A 7,892-nucleotide genomic window follows, 5' to 3' on the forward strand; every position below is an offset into this window, starting at 1 on the left:
CTAAGCCGATAAATGATTGCACGTCCTTAACTCTTTTTGGCGTAGGAAATTCTTTTATCGCTACTAGTTTTGACGGGTCTGGAGAAATTCCATTCTCCGAAATAATGTGGCCTAGGTAGATCACTTCCTTGCGCAAGAATTCACACTTCTCCGGTTGTAATTTTAAACAGTTTTTTCGGAGTCTTTGTAGCACCTCTCTTAATCGTTTGTTGTGGTCCTCCAGGCTAGGTCCATACACTACTATGTCATCTAGATACACAAGACATTTAATTCCCTGTAGGCCAGTTAGTACAGAAGTCATTAACCGCTGAAACGTTGCGGGTGCGCTCTTTAGTCCGAACGGCATGCGATTAAATTCGTAGTGGCCGTAAGGTGTCGAAAATGCCGTCTTGTGTTTATCTCGTTCGGCCATCGGTATCTGGTGATACCTAGAGACCCTCCAGGGAGAGACTGGCCAACACGCCGCCATTTGCATGCAAACAGGAAATAGGATTGTACGCGGCAAAAATTAAAGTGTACCAGTTTAAAATATCATATATATATATATATATATATATATATATATATATATATAAAAGTGTATATTATTTTAAATATAAAAATAACAAAACGCGATAAAAAAATAATAAAACATTACTAAAGGAATTAGAAACAGATAAATAAGTGCTCAAATATTATTCGTGTGTATAGTTATAAAAGATTTCAAATAAAATACAAATATCTACACGGTTCTACTTTGAACATTTTTCAGTAAAAAATAAAAACAAAAAGAATTTAAATAACAAATCCAGCAATAATATTTTGTTAACAGCAATATTCTTCTATTAATAACTTGTATTACTTTTGCCTTTATTAACGGTATTAAATAAATAATTTAACAGTGCTTAGCTTTTATTTAAATGTTTATTATTTTTCTATAATTATGTACCTATTTTCAGAGCTATTATTGTATTTGTTAACAAAATATTACTTTAAGATTAAAAATAATTTTACTTGTTATAGATTGGTTAACAAAGAGCTCCCTATAATATTAAAAATAATGTAAACTTTATTGTAAAAATCAATATCTAATAAAATTATAATTCTGAAGTACAATCTATAATCAAAACTATAAAAAAAGTAAAGAACTATAAAAGAAGTAAAGATACACGAAAGAGAAATATATAATCAGTAAATAACCAAGACAGCACACATGTCCAAAAGCGGTACATAAGACGTGTAAAACATCTTTTAGACATCTTTTAAACGTCTTACGAAAAGATGGCTAAAAGACGTCTTATGTCCCGATTTTGGACATGGTGCTGTCTGAGTAATAAATCACATTATCGTTATTAATAGGTATATTTATTTGAAAAATTCCATTGATTGATGTTTTCACTCTTGCAAAATTGAACGCAATTTATTTGTTAGCTCCATCTAAAAAAGAAAAACAATTAAAATTACTTTAAATTAAATAGATATTTATAAATTAGATTTATTAATTAGATAATTATAAAGATGTTAAATGTTTATGACCATAGCACTGAAGAAAGTCTGATAATAGGTGTGTTCATAAAAATAATAAAACAAACCTAGATAGCACAAAATATCCTAGAAGCATCCTAAATATGTCCTTGGACATCCTGAAAAATGCTTCAGGATATCCTTCAGATATCCTGGAGGTCCCTAGGATATCTTATACTATCAAGAAAATTATGAATTAAAATTACAAATTTTATTTTATTAAATTATGCATTGCCATGCTTTTACTTGCAAAAATAACAGATTTATCTTGTCGTAATTTATGAGATGAAATTTTCATACGAAACATATAAAATCTACATATTATTTTTTCTTTTAAATTGTGGCACTTAGGTAAGAAATATTTAATTTTTTGACATTTTTCAATAAAGAAATGTTTTAACTTAACTCTACTATTTTTATGTTTGCTATACTTAAGAAAAACTCGGAATATTTTTTCCATCTGTAAAAAGAAACGCAATGTCGCAGAATTAAGGAAAAATAGAGAATTGGTGTGCCAAGCTCTAAGCCGTGTAAGTAGATGATAAAAAGCATTACTGCTTCTCATTGATCCAGTAGCTGAAATACATGTAATACACACTTTTTAATTTTTGAAAATACTTCTAAGTATATATCCACCAATGTGATGTATTTTATTTAAGTCTGTTTTACTCCAAGTAATTACTGTTGTATTTAAATCATTATTAATGTTTTCATAAACAGAGTTATCAATTAAGGAACTTTCTGAATCGTGGTTTACAGTCAATACATCAAAGAAATCTGAAAAAAATGATCTGTCATCTTCTTCATAACTGCTATTACTAACATTCTTCATAAATTGAGACACTGTAATTAATTTTAAATTATTTTTAAACTGAAGTGCATTAGGAATAACATTTTTACGTCTTACAGTAGAAAAAAAGTTTTCGATACAATCTTGCGTCAGTCGTGCAGGTAAAAAAAATTTAAAATTTTGTTCGTTTATCAAAATCAAACTCAAGTCTAAAACTGTAGATGTTGATAATATAACTGCAGCTTGAAATGGTTTCCAATTCTCTTTTTCTCCAACTTTTAATTGAGTAAATAAGTTAATTACCTCATGTAAAAAATCTCTAGTTTCTAAAAGTTTTTCAGGATTTAAAGAGCTAAGAGCAAGAGAAACATTTCTACTCGCCATAATATCATACCAACGCCTTAAAAAATCTATAAACCATGCAGTGGTTTGCCGAGTATCATGTTGATCATTATCTGCTAAAAACTTTAAAGAAGAACTGACATCTCGATTAATAACTTTCAATGCATTTGAAACTTTCATTTTTTGAAAGTGATCTTTTGATACTAAATTCTCCTCTCGCATATTTGGAGCTAATTTAATATCACATTCTTTATCAGCCTCTATAATATCAAATAAATGACTAGCTTTAACTTCATCGCAAGGTAATTGATATTTTATTACAAATTCATTTGGAATTTTAAAATTAAATTTTAGTAAAGCCCTACATATATTTTTTAAAGCATGTGGTACATCAGAGTAAAAAAACAATTTTCTTTCGGGGTTACAAATATGTTGAACGTAATTGACAACTTTAGAACGTCGAGACACTACATTAAATTTTTTCCACATAGATTGATTATTTGGTCCCATATCTGATGTAATTGCATGTACAACAAGACCTACGTTTTCAGCTTTCTGTATTATATTTCCTCGCAAATTGACTTTAAAATATCACCACGCGTTGAATTAGCTGTAAAAAAATATGCAACTACTTGTTTCCAGCGACCGGCCAATCCAGCTAACATGAAACAAAGAGCATGAGTCGCATTTCCTTCATGTTCAGGTAAAGTTACTTTTCCATAAAAACTGTCAGTAGCTACATCATACTGTTTACCAGGAGTGATGCTCATTTCATCCAAAACTAAAACGCAATTTTTATCATAATCATTTTTAAATCGTGAAACTTTAATTCGCATAAAATCGAAAATTTCATTGCAAATTCCACTTTTTAATATTAAACTCTGTAACGTTCTTCTGAGAGTACGCTGACTAGGTAAAGGATAATTTTGTTTTAATAATTCATTATAACCTGTTGTGCCACAAGTGAATTTTAATTTAAATGCTCGTACTAATGTTTCTTTACTCCAAGAAGATATTTTTTTAAGTTTATTTTGTAACAAGTGCACTTGGTCGTCGTTCAATACGCTTCTTAAAATATAAGATTTATTTTTACATACTTCTTGCTGTAATCTTTTTACTTTATTCTTTGTTCGAAATAATTTACTCTTCATTACATTTTTCAATTTATTACTTTCTTTTAATGACTGCTTCATTTTTGCTAATTTCCTTTCAAGTTTTCGCACTTGCGAACAATTACAGACAGTATCAGTGTTGCATATTGATGCTACTTCTTTTTCTTTATCAAGTGTTTCTTCTCCTCGTACCAATTCACCTCTTTCTTTGAATTGTATTTTTTCTTCATTTTCTATTTGTTCTTCTCCTTCTTCTAATTGTATTCTTTCTTCATTTTCTATTTGTTCTTCTCCTTCTTCTAATTGTATTCTTTCTTCATTTTCTATTTGTTCTTTTCCTTCTTCTAATTGTAATATTCTTTCATTCTGTAAATGCTCTTCATGTACTTCAGCAACATCAACAAATTCTATAATACGAAAAATATAGACAAATTTTTACGTTAAAAACAAAAGTTTATTATAACGCAATTATTTTACCAAAATCTGCAAAAATTGTTATTTTATATTTATATTTTGATTTATAAAAACCAGTTAATAAAATAATTATTGTAAAACAACAAGTTTTTGTTATTATATGAATGATTTAAAAACATTTCATTAAATATAAGAATATAACCAGTAAATTATTAAATTTACAGATATGCACAACGCATGCCTACACATGCACACATGCGCACGCGGACATTTAAGTCAAAATCTTATTATTAAAAAATACATACCATAATTTGGAATAGGTTGTTGTATGACATAAAAGTCCTGTTCACTACTTTTAAAAATAGTTGGAATTGCTGTAGATTTTAATCTCTTTCTTCCATTACGTGTCTTTTCCCACATTTCTTTTGTGAAATAAACCTTCAACATATCATGTAAATAAAAATTTTATAAAATTTATTTTAATATTTTATAAACATCTACTTTTAAAAAGTTATAAATTTACAATTTAAATAAATTTTACTTTATAAATTATTAAATATTCTTATGTATTAAAAGAAAATCATTTAATTAAAGAAGTTGAGACTTAACTTCATAATTATTAAATATTCTTATGTATTAAAAGAAAATTATTTAATTAAAGAAGTTGACTTATTTTGTGAACACACACATACATACAATTATATCATATAAACTAATATGTAAATAAGATTTTAACTTGAATGAAATTATAAAATAAGAAATACTGTAATTTTTAAGTATAATTAAATATACTTCTTTTCGCATGAGTATAATCAAATTCAAATTTATATGGAGATTATTTTTAAGTTTTATTAGTGGTATATATAGCAAAATCTAAATATCGAAATGACACATGACATAGATGTGTGTCAAGATTTTTGAGAAAACTGTGATTGCTTAGAATATATATTCTTATGGTAAGTGATATTTTATGTATTTATTTCCAATATAAAATTAAAATTTAATATAATACTAAATATATTTAATATAATACTAAACATAGATATAAATCCAGACAATCAAATCTGTCAAAATAAATTTTGCAAAGTATCTGTTACAAATTTTGTTGGCAAAATAGCAGTAGAAATGTATTAAACAAAATCAATTAATAGTATAATGGCAGATTGATAGCAAAGCATTTGTGTCTTTCTGTATCTATAACTGAAATGTATTTAAATAAAATATATGATAGAGCCTATTCAATTTCTACTACTAATCAATTATTAAGGTATGTTGATTCTGCTGATAAAATATGAGTTTAATGCAATAGCAACGATGATACTGGATCTACTTAGGCAATAGTCAGACTTAAGGAACCTATTTTTTGTAAATGTTAACAATATTGTTATGTGTTTTGCGCAGCTATTCTATGATGTATTATACCTGTGCAAGGCACATAATGATGTCATTAACATTTACAGAATAGGTCCCTAAATCTAATAGCTAAGATTTTGTTTACTAGAAATATAAATAAGTTATAAAATATTTGTTTCTTACCTCACATAAATAAGAATTTATTGTTGGTTGATAATCACATCTGTTTAAATTTTTTATCCATATTTCTCTTCTTTTCGGATTTAGGAAATCTGCACATTTGGAAACGTTGTTTAGATTTTATGCACATAAACTTTTTGGATGAATTTGTGCAATATGCTGCGCAGCAACTAACCATTCTTGCTGAAATATTGTAAATAAATATATTACAAAATTGATTATGTAGGTTAGATTAGGTTAGATCATAGAAACTATTATTTTTAATATTAAAAAATAGAAAAATAATACTTTTCTCAATTAAAATTTACCTTATAATAACGTTGCACACAATTATTTTTATAAGATTCTTCTTTTTTCCTCTCAATTAAATGCTTTTCAGAGCGTAATACGGCGCACGAGAACTACGAAAAGACGCAAGATGATGTCCACCATTGAACTATATACATAAGACTGTATCTCTTATTTCCGGTTTGAATGCAAATGGCGGTAGCCAATCAAAATCGGGTTCTCCTTTTGGCCAGTCTCTCCCTGGAGGGTCTCTAGTGATACCCAGATGCCAGATCTAGCGTAGTAAAATACTTGGCGTTCCCCAACTGATCAAGTATATCAGTGATATTCGGCAGTGGGAATGAGTCGCCTATCGTTAGATCGTTTAGTTTCCGAAAGTCTACAACTACTCGGAGCCTTGGATTTCCGGCTGCGTCAGCTTTTTTAGGTACCACTAACAACGGTGCATTCCATTGGCTAGTACTGCTTTGAATTATTTTGTTTTCTAACATTTCTTGTACTTGCCGATTTACTTCCGCCTTATGCTTGTTTGGAAGTCGGTATGGTCTTACATTCACAGGCGCAGCGTCAGCGCGTGTATTTATTTCGTGTTTTACTGCTGCAGTACACGATAATGGCTCTCCTTCTAAATGAAATAAATCGCCGTATTCTTCGCATATATGTTGGAGTGATTGTTTTTCCTCGGCGTTTAAGTGCTGCGTACGTAATGCTAGTCAGATGCGTTCGTTTCGAGATACAGCAGGTTTAGTTTCCTTTCCCGTCAAAGTTGCATGTATTTTTGTATGAGTATCTGTTTCTAGTTCTTCCAGCGTAACTTGTGGAATCGGTATTTCGATTTCTTTGTCTGTAGTATTTATTACGCTTACAATGCAAATATGATTCTCCGGTTTCACTAGGCAGTTTCCAATATAAACTCCTGGTTTCATCTCTCTTGCTTGTACGATACCTTCTTCATTTTTATCCGTAATTGCCTCTATTATAATCTCGCTGCGAGGCTTTAGTGTGACCTTTCCATACGGGTGCAATTTGAAAGTTTCTTCCTTTATTTTTAATTGCATTTGCTCGTAATCGCAAGATGCGGCGTGTGTCCGTAGGAAATCTATTCCTAGGATTCCATCGTATTCTATGGCCATGTCTTCTCCTACCACATAAAATGCGTGTTTAATTTTTAATTTATTTGTTTCAATGGTCGCATACACTTTTCCGATTGTGTGTATTTTGTGTCCCGTGATTCCGGTGAGAGCTATGCGATCTTTATAGACTGGGGCGTCATCTTTTAACGCGTTTAGCTTTATTAATGAAATTGTTGAACCAGAGTCATATAGCATATTCGATGCTCCGGGTTTTACCTCTCGTATGGGTAATCTTGTTAATAACAGTTCTGGCTTCGTACGGCCGTATGGCACACTTTTGATATGTGTAACCCGATATTCTGAGGCAGGTCGTGGTTGTTTTCTTCTCGCCTCCTCTTGCTCGTCTTCGCTGCTTGCAGAGTCAGCGTTTTTCCTTCGGTTCGGCACTTTCAATTGTTGTCTTTTTTCGTTTTCTCTATATTTATTGGTGTTGGGGGTGTAGTTTCGCCCTTTTAATGTCCAACACTCATCTCGGTTGTGCCCCGATTTTTTGCAATAATTGCAATATTTCTGCAGTGCATTTACTTGTGCAAGTTTGCTAGGTTTAGGTAATGCGTTTCCTTGGCTTCGGCATTCCCGTCCATAATGACCAGTTTTTCCGCATTTAAAACATTGTACGCTCTGATTTTGGGGCTGTCTCGTATATCCTGGCTTATTTTTGTATGGCGAGGCGCCCGTTTTTGTCGCGGTCGGCCCTATGAGCTTTTCTTCCGCGCTCGCTCCCGTTATGGCTTCTTGTAACGTCGCATATCGCTGCGAACGTACAAGTATTTTTAA

At 30.5% G+C, this 7,892-nt stretch overlaps 1 long non-coding RNA gene across 1 annotated transcript; it reads right to left on the bottom strand.

Annotated features, from left to right (window-relative positions):
• Positions 1 to 1,322: 1,322 nt before the first annotated feature.
• LOC139816027 (uncharacterized) lies at positions 1,323 to 6,230 on the bottom strand. Its single transcript, XR_011732899.1, has 5 exons — positions 6,003 to 6,230; positions 5,698 to 5,877; positions 4,467 to 4,599; positions 3,733 to 4,154; positions 1,323 to 3,416 (listed from the first exon to the last, which is right to left on the bottom strand). It is a non-coding gene; the product is annotated as an uncharacterized lncRNA (long non-coding RNA).
• Positions 6,231 to 7,892: the final 1,662 nt, after the last annotated feature.

Source organism: Temnothorax longispinosus, chromosome 7, assembly GCF_030848805.1.
Source record: "Temnothorax longispinosus isolate EJ_2023e chromosome 7, Tlon_JGU_v1, whole genome shotgun sequence".
In the NCBI taxonomy this organism is placed as follows: Eukaryota; Metazoa; Arthropoda; class Insecta; order Hymenoptera; family Formicidae; genus Temnothorax; species Temnothorax longispinosus.